Source organism: Perca fluviatilis, chromosome 21, assembly GCF_010015445.1.
Source record: "Perca fluviatilis chromosome 21, GENO_Pfluv_1.0, whole genome shotgun sequence".
In the NCBI taxonomy this organism is placed as follows: Eukaryota; Metazoa; Chordata; class Actinopteri; order Perciformes; family Percidae; genus Perca; species Perca fluviatilis.
In genome coordinates, this window is record NC_053132.1 from 777140 (window position 1) to 796988 (window position 19849).

The 19849-nt window shown below is 38.9% G+C and overlaps 1 long non-coding RNA gene across 1 annotated transcript; it reads left to right on the plus strand.

Moving 5' to 3' along the window:
• Window positions 1-11337: 11337 nt before the first annotated feature.
• Window positions 11338-17203, plus strand: LOC120551436. The gene is made up of 5 exons (XR_005637873.1): window positions 11338-11452; window positions 11794-11866; window positions 13180-13333; window positions 13580-13618; window positions 17091-17203. It is a non-coding gene; the product is annotated as an uncharacterized LOC120551436 (long non-coding RNA).
• The last annotated feature ends 2646 nt before the right edge of the window (window positions 17204-19849 follow it).

The window sequence follows — 19849 nt, forward strand, 5'->3', positions numbered from 1 at the left end:
GTGAGAAAAATGAAATTAACTGTATTAAATCATTAAAATATTGCTGAAAATACTTATTATGAAAACTAGTACAGTGGCCTGCTTGGAGCCGGGGCGATTGTGGCCTGTGGTGTTGCTGTGTGTAGCTTTCTCCAGAACCATGGTAAACATGGTAACCATGGTACCCCAAAATAATTACAGAAGGAACCCAAACCACTTTATAGGCAACTCCACTGTACAGCCTACTACTGACTTACTGTGTACTTCTACATCCAGCCTACTACTGACTTACTGTGTACTTCTACATCAATTCAATTCAATTTTATTTATAGTATCAAATCATAACAAGAGTTATCTCGAGACACTTTACAAATAGAGGAGGTCTAGGCCACACTCTATAATTTAAAAAGACCCAACAATTCTAATAATTACCCCAAGAGCAAGCATAGTGACAGTGGTGAGGAAAAACTCCCTTTTAGGAAGAAACCTGGGACACGCAGGCTCTTGGTAGGTGGTGTCTGACCGGTGCCGGTTGGGTGTGATGAACAGTGGCGATAATAGTCAAATTAATAATGGAACAGTGACTTCAAATGGTAGTCGTAGTAGTTCATGTCATATCAGCGCTGCAGGAGTTACAGGATGTAGCGTGGCACAGCAGAGCATGGATGGACGTAGCAGGAAGCTGCAGGGTTCAGCAGGAAGCGGCAGGGTTGCAGGACGCTGCAGGGTTCAGCAGGACGCTGCATGACATTGCGGGGCACTACAGAGCTTAGTAGGGTGTAGCAGGACCACGCGGCGACAGCTGCAACCAGGATCTTGGTGCCAAGTGACACAAGGACTCCGGGAGTAAACTCCTCAGAGCCAGGTTAGTAACAAATGGAAAGTGAATCATCAGCCTACTATTGACAGAGAACGCTGCCGATACAGAATTTAATCACAAAATATCACAATTAAAATGTGGATTAATCAGACATTAGCCTAATGGAGCCGTGGCGGTGCTTTAGCTCTGTTTTGGCCCTGTTTGGCCCTGTCTTGGCCCCGTTTTGGCCCTGTTTTAGCTCTGTTTGGGGCCTGTTTTAAACCTTCCAAGAAAGTCTACGATTGCCGAAGATATACGTTGAAATGGTGCATCTCTCTGCTTCTAAACCCAAAATGTCTCTACAACCTATTAAATATGACAGAACGTGAGGTTTGCTGTCGTGTATGCGACATCGTCGCCGCCGGGGTTGACAACTGTTATTTTACCTTCTGTCTCCATTTACTTTGTTATACTTTTCTATCTTTGTGTTGTATTCTAATTTACTTTTATATAACTCTCATTATTCATGTTTTTTACTTTCACAGCTCAGCACTTAGTCAAGTTGGACAACAGTTACAGCAGGTCACAAGTTAAGACAGATGATACACCTTGTTTACTTTCAGGTATGAGGAAATCTGGCAACTACTGTGATCGTTTTATGAGATATGTTGTTAATTCTCTAAAGTCAAACAAACAGCTCTTAGTGATCTCCACTTCATCAATAGTCCATATGTCACGTAGTCCTGAGACTTTAGTATTTCTGGTTTAACCAGCTAATCAAACAGTAAGACAAATGTGATCGTGACATTAAAATATATAGCTGCATCCTCAGTAGTTACAGATTCCAATATGGCGGACATTTGACAAGCGTATTTTTTGTCAGGTCCATAATGTCAAAAACGACACAGACAATGAAAGCTTTAAGAATTTATTGAATAAATTCTGAATTAAATTGGCGGTATGGCTCTGTTTTTAGCCGTTTAAAGCCTTAAGGTTGACAATTTGGCCCTTTGGACCCAGAAATTAACATGTTTTAGAAAAAGGCACAGCTGGGAATGTTCACATGGCTAAGCCAATGTTGTGTATGGTTTCAATGGCACTAAGCTAAAAGCTAAAAGGGAAAAGTTGCCGATTTTTCAACACTTCTGAATTACTACTAATACTGTGGGATTCTCAGGCTAAACCAAGCGGTTTATTTGGAGGACATTTAAATATCCGAGCGCAATTCCTAAAGAGGATCAACTGCAGCATCTTTTATATGAATCAAATTTGGACTTCCTTTGCTTAACAGAGACATGGCTACACAAAAACTCCCCGGCTGACATATTAAAAGTCCATGGGTACAATATGTTTAGAGGAGATAGAGATGTTGGTCAGGGTGGCGGAGTTTTGTTTTATGTCAAGGACAGTATAAATTGTGCGCAAATTCACTTGTCAGATGTTGATGACTTGGAATGCATTGTTCTTAAAAGGGTGATAGAATGATTATATAGGGTATTTCACACTGTTCCTTATGGTCTCCTAATGGGGTATGTAACATTGGTTGGGCTGAAAATGGCCTGGTTGATATTTTATTGGCCCTTATGCATCCCTGTGTTTTGGCCCTATTTATAACAAGAGCTTTTCTTCCAAATATGGTATGGTCATGAATATTTAGATGAGCTGCGGCGCTGATTGGTTGAGCGACTTGCCATCCGAACATATTAGAGACAGCGCTGATTGGTTGAGCGAATCCCCAATACACATACATTAGAGAACGCAGAATCTCATATTCCAGACACTGCAATGTTTCATTACCAAATTCACTTCTGAGACTTTTGAAGCAATCAACTATATAAAGCTGAAATATGGGCCGTTTTACAAAATTTGATGGCTAATTGCAAATTTGGTAAGACGCGTGTCGGACTTAAGGCGCTCCACACAGTCTGGCACGAAAAGCGGCGCCTGCTGGGCTCCATACCCAGCGCAAAGTCACCCTTTGTGGATACTGCACTACGGGCCGCCGCCACGCGCTCCGCGACAACTATCATATATTTACGGGTTTGAATTTCGTCACGCCACTTTGATTTTAAGGCATTTTTAACAGCGTGACGTCTTTGTAGGTGGAGCGGCTGCTTATTATGTCCCATTCATTACAATGGGGAAATACCGCCAGCTAGCTACACTGTCGCCATAACAAATTATATTTACAGTTTGAATTTCGTCCCGCCACTTATACAACATCATTCCCCAATGTCTTATAAAGCTAACCGTTGTGTCCGATTTGATTTTAAGGCATTTTTATGAACTTCGAAGTCTTTGTAGGACGAGCAGCTGCTTGCTATATGTCCCATTCATTACAATGGGGGAAATATTGCAGCTTGCCCACTTTCGCATAACTAAAGTATATTTACAGTTTGAATTTCGATCCCTGAATATTACAGGTTCCTCAAAGGTCTTACAAAGCTTAGCTAACACTTGTCCGATTTCGGATATCAATTGAATGTATTTTTGTGAATGTCAGAGTTAGGAGGAGGCTAGCTAGCTCTCATTGATAGACTCCATCTACCCGCGGCTCTATCAATGAGACTTCGCGGACAAGGGGCTTTATTTCCCGATTGTTTGTTTAAATAACTCAACACACATACCCATTATAAGATTAACTGGAACCTGCGGGCGCGGGGGTAAAGATTGCGGGCGTAACAAGCTCGCTGACACTGTGCGGCACGCGATGTAGCAACCCAGGCAGCACCAACACCGGCCTAAACTCCGACACACAGTCGGAGAAAATTTGCAATTAGCCATCCCTTTTCATAGAGCGGCCCATATTTGAGCTTTATATGGTTGATTTCTCGCATAACAAAGTTTCAGAAGGGAATTTTGTAATGGAATAGCGGAGATCTCGTGACCTAGCTAGGATTCAGAAGACTACCTGATCTCAGGTCAGTTGTGTAGCCTATGTAAAATGTTCTACCTGATCTCAGGTCAGTTGTGTAGCCTATGTAAATGTACTACCTGATCTCAGGTCAGTGTGTAGCCTATGTAAATGTTTACCCTGATCTCAGGTCAGTTGTGTAGCCTATGTAAATGTACTACCTGATCTCAGGTCAGTTGTGTAGCCTATGTAAATGTACTATCTGATCTCGACGGTTAGTTGTAGTATGTAAATGTACTACCTGATCTCAGGTGAGTTGTGTAGCCTATGTAAATGTACTATCTGATCTCCAGGTCAGTTGTGTAGTATGTAAATGTAGTACCTGATTCGGTCAGTTGTGTAGCCTATGTAAATGTACTACCTGATCTCAGGTCAGTTGTGTAGCCTATGTAAATGTACTACCTGATCTCAGGTCAGTTGTGTAGCCTATGTAAATGTACTACCTGATCTCAGGTCAGTTGTGTAAGCCTATGTAAATGTACTACCTGATCTCCAGGTCAGTTGTGTAGCCTATGTAAATGTACTACCTGATCTCAGGTCGGTTGTGTAGCCTATGTAAATGTACTACCTGATCTCCAGGTCAGTTGTGTAGTATGTAAATGTACTACCTGATCTGAGGTCAGTTGTGTAGTATGTAAATGTACTACCTGATCTCAGGTCAGTTGTGTAGCCTATGTAAATGTACTACCTGATCTCAGGTCAGTTTTGTAGCCTATGTAAATGTACTACCTGATCTCAGGTCAGTTGTGTAGCCTAGTAAATGTACTACCTGATCTCAGGTCAGTTTTGTAGCCTATGTAAATGTACTACCTGATCTCAGGTCAGTTGTGTAGTATGTAAATGTTGGCGCGTGACCGTTCTCTTAAGGTTCCGGTTTTGAGACGCGCTTGCGTAAGCAACTCAGCTTTGTTGGGATTTCGCCCGTTTTTCAGCGGCAGTTTCAAAATATGAGATTTTCATAGTAAAGGGGTGTCAGTGGGACTTTGAGCTTCTATGTATGTCCTATTTACCCACCGAACTGTCGTTATTCAACTATAGCCCTATTCGCACGGGATAAGTATTATCTAGGGACCTTGTGTGAATTATAAATTACCACCCACGTCTGAGTTTCATCTGGCGCATTCCGAACAGGATAAGCGAAGCCTGTGATTTTACTCGAATTTACTGACATTAAGCAACAGTAGAAACATGGGTGTGGGTAGCTCTGCTACGTGTGTTTGTGTGGTAAGATCTCGAGGACACACGCCAACACACACACACACACACACACACACAATCTCAACCGGGTAGTCAGTCATCGTCCGAACTCGACCTCTCCTTTTTCTTTTCTTCTCACTTTTTCTCCGGGTGGTGTCAAGCAGGGACCGGTTAGATGGATAGAACTAAACATTTCACCAGGTTAAAATCTATTAGCTCAAGCTTGCACGCGAGTTATTTGTAACATTAACCTCTAATTATGAAGTGAGCCCCCGCGATTGTGCATTATTTTTGATAAGCTATTGCTTGGAGATGTCTTGTCGTTATCTCTAGATGTATGATACAAACATAAAAATATATTTACCGCATGCTGCTATACATGTCATCCATCGCCATCTAATCATTCTTTTGTCTTCGCACTTGTGGTGGTTTCATCTTTCTCTTTCTGCAAATTGTATATGATGTATAGCGACAGACCCAGCACCCAAAACACTGTCAAAACACTCCAACACGCACCCTCCATTTCGCCAAAGATGGATAAAAAAGGCGCAAAGAAGGAAATAGGTACCTTGAAAAACAAAAAGCCCCCGCCAAATCCTGGACAAATCAGAGATGCCGGTCGCACGGGACTAATATTATCACAGGACCTCCGTTTTCAGCGAAATATGGTAGGTCATTCTGGGGGGAATTATTACTTTACAAATTACAGACATGACCACGATTCGCTACGGGATTAAGATCACAGAACAACCTCCAATATTATATACAAATGACTGAGGTCACAAGGTATATTTTCCTATTAAAAAGGGTTTTATATAGGAAAAAATTTTTTTTTTTTTTAACTTTTTTTTATAATCTCAAAAAATTTTGAATGGAAACAGGCCTATCCATCAAAAAAAGTTTTATGATAAATTGAATGCCCTCTTAAAGGAATGTGTGATACTAAAAATTAGATTATTTTATTAGGAGATCTTAACATAAATTGGAGTGATAAAATAAAAAGGAAAGAGCTAAAACGTGTTACAAGTAATTATGAATTTCAACAGACAATTAAAGGGCCTACAAGGATATCTAGTTCATCAGAGACACTTATTGATTTGGCTTTCACAAATAGACCAGAAAGAATAAAAACATCTTACAATTTGGTCACAGGGTTATCTGACCACAATATGATATTGATTGTAAGAAAGCTTTCCAAAAAAGTATCAAGCTCATCAATTTATATAAAGTTAAATCAATATGTAATTCCTAAAAATCAGTTACCCAGTCTTGAGCATGCAATTAAAGAAATCAATTGGAATGAATACCTTGCTCATCAAATTGTTGATGAAAACTGTAAATCGCTCATGGCTAAACTTGAAACTATTATACACAGTTTCATGAGAAAACTTGGCAAAAGAAATCATCTACCTTGGATAAGTGAGACTATAAGGTCATTAATGAGACAGAGGGATCATGCCCTTAAAATGTTTCTAAAGAATAAATTACCTCCATAAGAGACGATTATACAGCACACTAAGAAATAAGGTATTAAAAGACCTTAGGCAGGCAAAAGCAACATTTTTGACTGATGCTATTTGTGAAGCCAAGGGAAATACCAAAGAAATCTGGCATAATCTAAAAAAATTAATAGGAAATCTTACACAATCAATAAACCAATACAACTAAAACTGGATGGAAATGTTATTCATGAACCAAGTAAAGTGGCAGCAGCTTTAATTGTTACTTTATTAATTCCGGAAATGCTCTGTCTCAGAATTTTATGGGATCAGATTATTGTCACACTCCTTTAAATATAAATAATCCCAGATGTCTTTTGAGGAGTGACAAACTCTAAGGTACATTCAATTATCTCTTCCCTTAATGGCTCTAAGGCAAAGGATATATATGGGATAGACACAGCATTTATAAAAACACATAAGGAAGCACTCATCCCATCAATTACAAAAATTGTTAATTGGAGTGTTTCCCAGTTCTTGGAAGACTGCAACAATAACACCAGTATTCAAATCCGGTGATCACAGTATCATCAGTAACTATTGACCAATAAGTATTCTCCCAGTAGTTTCCAAAATTGCAGAAAAATAGATATCTGAACAGATTACAATGTATTTAAACCAAGGTTCTTTCCCATTATATCCTATGCAATTTGGATTTAGAAAACATTCTATGGAAACGGCTAATGTCTTTCTGTTAGAAAATATAAGCGCTAAACTGGATAAAGGTGGAGTGGTCGGAGCTGTTTTTCTTGATTTAAAAAAGCTTTTGATTTGGTTAATCATGAGGTTTTAATTAATAAGTTATCGAAGTTAATTTTTCATCAGAAGTAATTAAATGGATAAAATCATATGTTACAGATAGAAAAAAATGTGTTCGGGTGGATAACAACATCTCCCCAATAAGTGATATTAATTTGGGGTGGCCAACCCGGTTCTATTTTGGGTCCCCGTTATTCAGTCTATATATCAGTGACTTACCTGATGTATGTCCACCTACTGTCACCTGTCAAATGTATGCTGATGACAATATGTCTGCTGTACATGCTACAAACAAAAGGGAAGCCGCACAAGAGCTATCAGCTACAATGATCAATATTTCAAACTGGCTAGCAAACTCCTGTTTGCACCTTAACACTGATAAAACAGTATGTATGTTTTTTCAAAATCTGCAAATAGATATCCAGACCCAGATATTATAGTAACAGGGAAAAAGACTTCCAGTGGTCCAAGAGTTCAAATATCTCGGAATAATAATAAATTCACGTCTTTTATTTAAACCACAGGTGAAAAAGGTTATAAACAGAATCAAATTTAATTTAGCAAATTTCAGACACATCAGGAATAATTTAACTACAAAGGCTTCAAAGTTATGCATTAATGCTATCATCTTATCACATACAAATTACTGTCTTACCAGCTGGACACAGACCGGTCAGACTACTTTTGAACAGTTGAAACACTTTATAAACGGGCACTGAAAACGTTGGATAAAAAGATAAACTCTTATCACCATTGTAAAATCTTAATTAAATATGATGTGTTAAACTGGGAAAACATGATTAAGTTTGCGTGATATTTTACTTGTATATAAAAACTTTCATGGTATGGCTCCCCCTCCACTCAATAACTTTATCCAACAAAATCTAAATTCATCTACCAGAGCATCAACAAGAGGGGATTGTAAAATACCCTGTAGAAAAAGTAGTTTTGGACAGTCAGCTTTTTCCTTCCATGCTGCCCATACATGGAATACCATACCCACAGAATTAAGGAAGATAACATCTATCAAATCCTTCTCTGCATCCATAAAACATTGGTTATTGGCTAATCAAATATGTTCCCATAATACAGAATAATGTGTTTGTATTCATTGCTACAGTATTGTCTCTGTATGTGTTTATGTATCTATGTAGTATCAGATATGTTTTTACCTATCTAAGCATATGTCGTTCTTATCTTATGTGTACTTGTTTGTATTGTTGTATTGTATTTATTGTTTTTTTATGTCATTAACCTGCTAGGGACTGCAGATGAAAATTAGCCTGTATGGCTAAATCTGGCACATTTACATGTTGGACATTGTCCTCATGTTGATTAATGTGCACTGTCCCTTTAAATAAAGAAATCTTTAAAAAAAGAAAAGAAAAGAAAAAAAAGTCATTCAACAGAGATTTACCATTGGGTAAACACCGGACCTCCAGGTTCTGACGCTATTCATCTGCATGCACGGCAGAACAGAAAATCTGCAAACTTTCACTTATGTTACCAGCTAATGCTAGCTTGCTATCTTGGTTGGTAGAATACATTTTGTTGCATTGCTCGGGACGGTTGTGGTTAGGAAGAGAATAACGGGAATGAAATGCAAACAGCGACGCAATCCCTGGTCTCGGATTGAAAGTCCTGTGTTGTTTGACTCATCCACCACCACGACCAACCTCCCTGCACAGACATTCGCCTTATTACGAGTACTCGTTGCAGTAATCATTCTGTGATCATGACGTATGCTTGCCATTGAAATACATTACTTTAAAATTTGTTATCACATGAAAATAAACGACATTATTGTGACCTGTATACAAAACAATAGATTCGATAATGTGACCATTTCACAAAATGCCATGAGACTGGGCTGGTCTTTCATTCATTCTGCCTCCCTTGTTTTTCTTTTCTTCCTTAGGCACATTTATTTAAATTTGTAGCCTAAAGTGCAGCTGTCAAGTGCAATTTACAATATCTTACCGGGTCTTTCGCGTAACATTCGCGAACATTGCACAAGAATACAGATGATATATAAGAATGTTTTTTTATGGTGAAAGTTAAAGATATTGTTCATCTAAAAACATTTCACTGTCAGATAAAAAGATGTGCAATATTCTAGAAATAAAATAGCAGTAGAGGGATATAAAAAATATAAACATGTTGGCTGTGTGTTGTCGCGTTAAATAACCTGAACTCCTGTCCATCCACAGTCTTGAACACAGCTTGAAACAAAAAAAAAGATACAAATATTGCCGACACAGACTGGGCAAAGGCAGTAGCTCATCAGCTTTCAATCTGTGTGACCAAGATAGCTTTTTTGTTCTCTTTCTCCTCACCATTTTAAATTATACTATAGGCCTACAGAAATATACTATACAGAAATATACATAATCTTCTACCCATGTAATAACAGTCAATCATTGGTAATCTACATAGAGTAATAAATTAAATGTCTTCTTTGTATAAAAACAACATCTTTCGTTTTAAAAAAAAGAGAATATATACCAACACCATCGGCTTTACTTATGATGGTTTTGGGAAGAGGTTAATCTTATGTGGCGTTGTTCGTTTATCGTCAAGGCGCTATTTTTTTTTGTTATAGCTTCTAGAGCAAGCTCTTTTCTTTGGAACTTCTTCAAAGGGAGTTTCTGGCTGGGACTCTGGAGTGGAACCACCCAGAGCTGCTGTCAGAGGGAACAAAGTCTACGCTGCTGGCTCGCTGACCTGCCCAGTATAGCTGATATCTGAACTGGGACTCTCACTAGTGCTTTCGTAGCTCAGTTCATTTTCTTCATTGGTATCGCTATTACTGTCATCATACATGCTTTCAATGCCACTGATGTTTAACCCAATTCTCCTCACCTGACTGATGGGAGACCTCAGGAGGGCGTTCTTGTTCTGCAGGGTAGATGGTTGGGTGCGAGGCTGCTGCTGCGGGACGCTGGGTTGTCGTTGCAGTCCACCAGGCTGTTCTTGCTGTGGGTCACACCGGGGGTGGGAGAAGGAGCAGCGGTGTCTCCCCGGTGAATAAAAGCCCTTTCCAGTCTTACCAAACATATGCAACTCCAAGACAGTTTAGGTACCCCAATATGTATGTATCAACAGATTCATAAGCTTAGAGTGATGAGACATTAGAGTCCTGAATAGGAAGGGATGTCGCATTTCTGGACAATTCTGAAAGAATTAACAGCACCAGGAGAAAGATAAACTTTCAATTATGGTGTCTTTGTTCGTGTTGGGACAACAGTTACTGCAGGTCAGCAAGTTAGACAGATGATACACCTCATTTACTTTCAGTTATGAGGAAATCTGGCAACTACTGTGATCGTTTTATGACATATGTTGTTAATTCGCTGAGGTAAAACAAAGCGCTCTTATCTTAGTAATCTCCACTTCATCAATAGTCCCTTTGTCACGTAGTCCTGAGACTTTAGTATTTCTGGTTTAACCAGCTAATCAAACAGTAAGACAAATGTGATCATGACATTCAAATATATAGTTGTACCTCAGTAGTTACAGATTCTGATATGGTGGAAATTTGACAAGTTGGACTGAACTACATTTGTTACATTTTGTCTTTTAATCATTCCACGAATTCTCAGAACTACTGTGACAGTTTCATGAGATCCACTGATAATTGTGTGAGGTAAAATAAACAAAAACTCTTTCTCAAAACATTCTCTGTTCTGAAATAATCTCCACTTCATCAGGAGTCACGTGTTATATAGTACTAAGACTTTAGTGTTTCAGGTTTAACCCGTTCAGTCAAATCTTATCACATTGTTTGGCGCCAGGTGCTTGGATGTGTGGAGATAAGAGATAATTTGTCTTCAACATACATAATGAAAAGGTTCACACTCAAAACGTATTTTCAGGACAAGAACATTATTGTACTGAAAAGTACATTTTCCACAGAGTACAATGATTTAGACAGAATTAACGTTACACGCGACAAATTAAATCTTCACTGTGTTCGCCAATAATTGAACTCATCGTTCAGGACATTTTAACCCACGATGAAATGACATGATACGGTATGTAATAGACATGGACATTCAGCAGGAAAAAGGCTAAAAAGAAAAAGTTAAACAATACGTACTGAAGAGCAAGATGTCAGGTAAACAATGAATCCCCACCTGAGCCACCGCCTGGTTTGTGATTGGTCGGATTGGTGTGACATCACAGTGCCTTTTGCAGATATTAATCATTGAGGTTGTGACAATGTGACAGACTGAAGAAGAAGCTGCAGTTTTCCTCTGAAGCTACAAAATCTTTTCAGTTCAACCTTCCGCTGAGTTCAGACAGGTAAGCATCCAACCAGGAGACATTAACATTACTTAATATTAATATTTATTTGGGATTTTTATGTACTTAGTCCTAAACTAAAGACACAAAAGATAAATTTTTGCCATCGCTATTATTAAGATAAGGCTGTATTAATGCTGACAGATTGTATATTTTATATAACTGATTGTATATATCCTCTGGTGTCAGGCAGGTTGTCATCGTCATTACTCCCAAATCTGGAAAGTCTTCTTTGTTTGTTGTGATTGAAAAGTTATCAAGTAGAACTGTCCCATTTTTAATCTGCACTAAAACAAAGTATTGAACACTAAAGTTTCAATAAATTTTTGGCATATAAACAGCTCACCAGAGATCCAGACGGACTGACATCAGGATTCTTTAAGCCCTTACTCCAGCAGAACTCCGAAAATGAAGGTAAATCTGTACCTTTATGTGGAATTAATGAATCAAATTTACTCAAATTACTGTAAGAAAATCAAGATTTTTTTTTTTTTATTGGTAATTTTGTACAACTTAAGTACGTTTTATCACAAGTTTTGTACTGGGTTGTATTTGAAGTTGCATCTGTTGCACAGTAAAACAAAAATATGAAAAATCCTGATTCAATTTGAAAGAATTAAACAAAACAAAAGGAAATAAATCAGCAGCAGCAGAGAAAAAGTAAGTAAAGGAGTGCTTGCCTGTGGCTGCAGGAGGGCGGAATTTCAAAGAGCTGACACTCTGGAAATTTATAAGTGTTTGTCTTCCATATCCCAGATCAAAACCGGGGCTAGCATTTAAAGGCCCTGAACAGCCACACTGGTGTTTTCATTTAACCTGGCTGACTAAATGTCTTCCCAGGACTGTGAGTGTGTTTAGACTGATTGATTGGCATCTCCCCTGAGTCTCTTATCAGCTTTGCTGCACCTCTTAGGGCGGGACAAATGACAGCTATATTATTCTTATTGGTAGAAAAGATTTGTGGACCTAATGAATTCCTATCTAAGCCCCGCCCCTTTCAACCTGAGCAGAGGTCTAATCAGCCAGACTGAAATCACCTGTGTGGGTGTTCAGAGGCTTTACCTTTTTAAAAAACAATTATCAGCAGTGCAATCAGACTAAGAATCATATATAGGGTGTGGTTAAAACTAACATTATTATACCTTGACATAAAAAAAAGTTGCATCTGTCTTAAAAGCTGATCATCGGCAGCCGCTGAAGAGTTCCAGGCTATTTAATGTATGTAGTCCGGTATCCATAGCTCTTTTATTTATATTTGGTTATTTTGTTTTATTGTCTGATTCTCTTTTCTGGTTATATTTAGTGACGCTGCATATGTGTGAATTCATAACAATAATCAGCTGTATGCACAGGTTGCTGAATTGGGATTTACTGTTGATGGGGACTTAAGGGGTCTTGCTGCTGCTGTTGTTTACTTGTGTTTAAGTTAATGAAATGTATTGTGTAGCCTAAATATGTTATTTGTATTTAACAGTAATATAATATATCATCAAACCCACCCTTTTTTCGCTTTCCTTTGAAAATGTAACGGTAATGTTTTCTCAGAGTACATTTTAACAGACCTACTGTACTTTTGCTTGAGGACAATATTCTAGTATTCTTCCCACCTCTGGTTGCACTACACAATTAAATTAGGTTAAATTGAATTTCAGGCCTTATTGTTTTAAAAACAGTACAAGAAGCTTTAAACCTTACTCCATGTCAACATAGCATCTCCTCTCTTTCAGTTGATTTCAGTCGTCCCGCTCCTGCTGGCTCCACTCTTGACCAGCTGCCAGACAATCCTTTTCCACTGGACTGTAGCGCATCTATAAAAATGTCAACACCCGAACAAGTGGGGTGTACACAATCTTTCCCATCAAAACCACTTCTGAGGTCCAGGTACATGTCGTTCTCTCTGGGCGCGAGGTTGACCTTTAGATGATAAAAGTGTTCATCATGTGAAGACAGTGAGATCATCTCTGACAAAAACACAGTTACAAGTTCTGACTGATGCTTCTGATACAACAGATAAAAGTAGTTGTATTTGTAGTAGTACTTATAGTACTTTTACACATATATAATACCGGTAATGCATCGTATTAGCAGTTGAAAACAATTTGCAAATGATATTGTGTTTGTGTGTAGGTGTACTGCGAGATGAACTCAGAAGGAGGAAGGTGGACGGTGAGTTTTACTGAAGTCAACTTAAAGTTACAGCTGAGTCTTGGTTGTTGAATTGTCTCTGAGGTTCTTTCCAATCAGTTACATAATCAATTTGCACAGGGAATGATACCCCACGCATTCAGGGTACATAAAGTACATAGATACTGCTTGCAGACACATTGACTTTCAAAGCCATACCCTAATGAATAAAACAAGACAGGCAGTTTGCAAACTGCATGGCTACAGACCCACTGCAAATGGCCGTGGCCACTCAGGTTACACGGTCGTACAGTACAGCAAAAATGTGTAAAAAGTCCCGATTAACTTTGAAAGAATAAAATAAAATAAAATTTGAAATAAATCAGCTGCAGCAGAAAAGAAGAAACTTCAGGAGTGTCTCTGTGGCTGCAGGAGGGCAGAGTTTCAGAGAGCTGACACTCTGGAAATTATAAGTTATAAATGTTTGTCTTCCCTATCCCAGATCAAGACCGGGGCCTGTTTCACAAAAGCAGAATATATAAATCCAGGATAACTGATAAAGCGCAGGCTTGACCTAGTCTAATCTGTGCAGCCTGGCTTGGTGCGCGTTTCACGAGGCGCAACCCAGGCTGAGGAGGAGAGACTAGGCCGGCCGAGCTGGGAGAGAAGAGACTAGGTCAGGCTGAGGAGGAGAGACTAGGTTGAGCCAGGCTGGGAGGAGGAGCACTTAGGGCAGGCTGAGGAGGAGAGACTAAGTCAGGCTGAGGAGGAGAGACTAGGTCAGGCTGAGGAGGAGAGACTAGGTCGAGACAGGCTGAGGAGGAGAGACTAGGTCAGGCTGAGGAGGAGAGACTAGGTCGAGCCAGGCTGAAGTAATTCAGATAGATGAGCATCCACGGCTTTCCCTCAAAAGACAACGCAGGTCGATCACAGATTTCCTGATGCCAAAATGGAGAATACGCCGCGTTACATACTATATACAGAGTTAGAAGCAGCTTCTTGTGGAAGTATTGACATGAAACACATTATATTTTGTAAAAAAGAAAAACAACACCGGGCCGCGTAATGAAACAGCGAGAAAGCGAGGCAGACGATCACGGACCGACTGAATGCGAATTGTAGCCTAAATATAAACAATAATGGACCACTGCTCTGAACTGAAACCGTCATAATCCTACCATTCAAGGATTAGGCTACTAATCATTTTCACAAATTAACAGTTGTAATCTTTGGCTTAAATGTAAGCAGAAGATAATGTTACTCAGGAAATTTACAATGAAGATCAATTTTCTACAACGCTAGAATATGATGCGTAAATATCTCTTTCAGTCTGTTCCTCCCTCTCTCTCATGGGCTAAAATATAAGTTTCCTAAGTCATATTAACTTCCACTGCTCGCTTTTAATGCAAAGTGTACAACTGTTGGTTTTGCAAATGACAGTGACTCATTGAATGGTTTCAGTTAAGAGCAGTAGTTCATAAATGTATATTTTTAAATTTTTATAGAGGACGAAGTTTCCTTCTCTACATATTATATGCCTTGCTCCCTCGTATATATGGACATAGAAAATAAAGACACTGAAGAAATTGGACTCTTGGAATCTAGAAACTATGAAGATAATTAAGTGATAAATTCCATGCACACTGTAAACATGAATGGAACAGAGTATATTCATCAGTTATTTCCCCAGCAATATATAAGGTCAAAACCATTTGAGGTGTCCTCTCCCTGTTGTTACCTGAATGTACAGTAGCCTACATCACTAGATAGTTACTGGTCCAGTGAACTAAGACTATCATTTGGGAGGATTGTACCATTAGGATATGTTCTTAAATTGTACAATCCTCCCAAATTATATTCCCAGTTTACTGGACAACATAAATTGTGTGCTAAGAATGCCAAATACAATGCACATGGAAGTGGAACAAACATGATCCTTATTGTTAAAGAATAAAAAAAAAATTAATCAACTAAAATAATTCAAGGTGCATTGGTCAACTATAGAAATATACAGCATTGTATGTATTGCCCTTAGTAACAGACTTAATTTAAAACACATTTGAAATGTTATCATCCTTTTCTAATCAACTGCCATAATATATTCATCAAACTTATGAACTCATATTGTTCAACAACAATATGAACAGCAGTCTTCATACAGCAATAACAGTAACAATGACTGTCACATGAATAATTATAAATAAAAAATAATGGTCACAACTTTAAATAATAACAGTACTTAAATAAACAGCAATATTCACCTGTTGTATTTTAATCTAGGCTGATAATAACAATAGGGTAAAACCTCTGCTGGGTGATCAGAAAAGGCTCCAGGATTAAATAAATCCTGGCTGTTAGCCTGGTAAGGAGCAGGCTAGCTGTACAGAATAAATCTCCATGCGTGAGTTATGTGCCTCCGCTTTGTTGACACCGAGTCAAGGCTTAATTCATCCAGGATAACCGGGAAATCCCGGCTTAATCCCTTATCTTGGTTTTGTGAAACAGGCCCCGGGGCTAGCATTTACGGCCCTGAACAGCCACGACTATTGTTTTTATTTAACCTGGCTGACTAAACGTCTTTCCAGGACTGTGTGGGTGTGTTTAGACTGATTGGCATCTCCATGAGTCTCTTGTTATCTTTTTGCACCTCTTAGGGCGGGACAAATGACAGCTTTATTATTCTTATTGGTAGAAAAGATTTGTGACCTAAGAATTCCTATCTAAGCCCCGCCCCTTCAACCTGAGCAGAGACACAGGCAGTTTGCAAACTGCACGGCTACAAACCCACTGCAAATGGCCATGGCCACTCAGGTGGCTACTACCAACCTCAAGGAAGTATGCATTCAGATGCCCTTCCAGCAAGGACACTAATGTTTCCTGAGGTTTGGTTTTAAGGCAACATATTTCTTTTGATGACTAGTAAGGACTGTATAATTGGGGTGCTTTGTAAAAGGTTGTGGCACACCCAGAGCATTGATTAAAATGCAAACAAGATGTCCCCTTTAAAGTATTTTATTGGAATGAAGGTATTTTTCTATTGAAATCTATCCATCTATTAAGATGGATGTCTGAAATCTCATTCGTGTCGTTTCCTATATAGTTCACTATTTAATAACTATATAGGGAATAGCGAGTGAGTGAATGAAGGAACGGTTTCGAACCGCCAGTGAATCTAGATCTGAATAAATCTTATGTTTTTCATTTTTAGGACTGGATATCCAGCAATTAATATTGTTACTATATTAATTTGTTAAAAGGACTGAGATCATTGGAGGAAAGTGAAATGTACAACAATGTGTCATTGGCATCTGACTTCTTTTATGTAATGTTGCTGACGGTTTGGACCAAAAGTTCCCAGTCACGTATACTGTTTTTTTTTTAAAGTTAATTCGTTATACAAACGAGTGGGTGGTCAAGGGGTTAAAAGAGACCAAAATAATTCCCAAAAAAGTGAAATAAGAGTGAAGCCTTGCTGTCTGTAAACGTCACCTCTCAGATATCTTTTTGTTTCCAGGTGTTCCAGAGGAGGATGGACGGCACGGTGAACTTTTACAGGACCTGGGATCAATACAGGACTGGCTTTGGTAACCGTGCGGTGGAGAGTACTGGCTTGGTGAGAAATAAAACCAAACTAACAGTCATGGCGTCATGAAACTCAATGTTCATTAAGGACAAACAAGAGTAGAGGTTAAAAACTTCACATGGAACATTTACATTTAAAGGTGCTATAGGTAAGATTGTGAAGATCCAGGACTTAGCCAAAAAATTTGAATATCGACAACTTCTCAGTCCCTCCCCCTTTCTGCTAAAGCCCAAACGGTCTCCTAAGTCCCTCCCCCAATAGGAGCGGTACAGCGTGCGCGTGTGAAGAGGGGGAGGGGATGAAATTATCTGAAGGGGAGGGGAGGACGCTAAGAAATGTATGTGCCTGAGCAGTGATTGACGCAGTTAGACACCTCCCCTGGCCATGATTGGTGCATCTGAACAGGGGAGCTGTGGATTTTGCAAATCACACTACAGGCTGTAGGTGGTGCCAGAGGAGCCAGATTTTTTTTTTTTAAATTACCTGATTCATGTAGTTCTACTGGAACATAGGGTCAGTTTCAGCAATATGACAGAAAGGTAGTTTCATAAGTCTTACCTACTGCATCTTTAAATAATATTTTACTAAATTATGTATAGGTCACTGCAAAATGTAAAAACAATGTTTGTTTGTTTGCAGGTCTTGAGAACATCTTCCAATTGGTAAACCGAAAAAGTATGAACTGATGGCTGACATGGAGGGACTTTGAAGGAAACAAAGCGTTACGGCCGTTACACTTCATTCTCCATCGCCTCTGAGTGTGGATGGATACCGACTGAATGTTTCTGGATTCATTTATGGAGGAGCAGGTGAGGTTTCCATAGTCATCAAATTGTTTTTTAAGGTTGTTGGTCTCTGAACTTTTCTTGTAATCAGTTGTAACCGTGTGCTTCTTCTTACTTGTCAGGCTCTTCTTTAAGTTTGGTGTCACGCTGACAACCACGCTCCATTTTGATTCATGAGCTCTTCCATTGACTCAGCCATTGTGTTTAGTTTTACATCAGGTAGAGGTTGAATTCTCTGAAAGCCTTTTTTAGGTTTCCGGTGTCTGTATCTCAGGGAATCTTTGACATGACCAGTTCAGTGTTGAGTGTCTGGTTAGTTCAGTAATTGTTAGTAGTAATACCTACGTAGAGAAGTAGACTGGTTGTACTGGGCAAATAAATACAGTTAAAAAAAATTAGATGAATCATAATGTTGTGATTATACACTTGTGTTTCTGTAGGAGAGACCCCTGAATTATCACAACGGACAGAAGTTCACTACTGTTGACAGAGACCAGGACTCCTCTACAGGGAGCTGTGCCAAATATTACCTGGGGGGCGTTCTGGTACAACAACTGTCAAGAAACAAATCCAAACGGGTATTTATCGTTGGGGTGCTGACAACTCTATCCAGGGTGTTGGAGTGGAGTGGAAGGGTTTTAAAGGTACTAACTACTCCCTGAAGACCATCAGCATGAAGATCCGTCCCGGTGGTGTAGTTATCCAGGACCAACGTCCAGCAGAATATCAGCTCATCTCTTCTGATTTCTTTCTCTTTCTCTCATTAAGCATTTAATCTCACAACAGGTCTTATTTTCCTGAAACTGGGCGGCACCAAACAAAAACCAACTGATGTTAGTAAATCTTGTTACCGTCTGTGGAGGTTTAAAGCGAGGTCGGCAGCTCGCTGCAACATGGAAGAAAAGTCAGATGTGTCTCCAGTTACGGCTGCAGCAGGGAAAGTAGGCCCATAATCTTTAAATGGAAACACATATATAGTCTGATCAGGTGATAATCACTGCATGAACTGATAATACAAGTAAAAAAATGAAAAGTATAAAAAGATCTTTGCAGTTCAGGACAGCCAGTTGACGTTTGGTGGAGGTTTGAAACTCTAATGTGAATCTTTATCTGCTGTATGGTGACAATAAATAAGAAGCTGAGCATTAAGATGATCGGATGTCTTCACTTTGTCTCCTGAGTCTTTCTGTCTGGACTTTCTAATGGAAGATGGACTCATGATGGGTCTGAAATCAAAACTCTCTGGTATCCGCGATCAGCTTAACAAAAAGCAACAGATGGAGCAGTACATCACACAACAGTACAGACTGTTAAATATTACTAATAACATTGCTGAAATTACAAAAATATAAAATTAGTAAAACAATTACTGAAAGTATACTGGTAAAACTACTGAAGTATTCCTGTAAATAATTGCATTAAATTACTTAAATAGTTCATGAAAATATTGCTGACAATCGCGGTTAAACTGTTGAACTATTACTGAAAATAAAAATATTTCACAAAATAAATCTTTTGAGAATCAAAGCATTTGGAATTAATGAACAGCTTGGATCCTTCAGAGAATTGATACACACTAACACACACACACACACACACACACACACACACACACACACACACACACACACACACACACACACACATCGTCATTACATTTGGAAGACAACACAAGGGTTAAGCTCATTTTTGTGTTTCCATATCGTTAACTGACTGACACTTCCCTTTTGTTTACCTCTTAACCTGAAGTCACGCCCACTTTTGACGAAAGCCTCATGGGACGAGGAATCTTGTGGATATAATTTGTGTTTGTGTATACTACAGGATTATAATCCTTATTTTATGTTCATATCACACACATTACATATAAAGCTACCTCTTTCTGCTTTATTCTGATTCTTACAA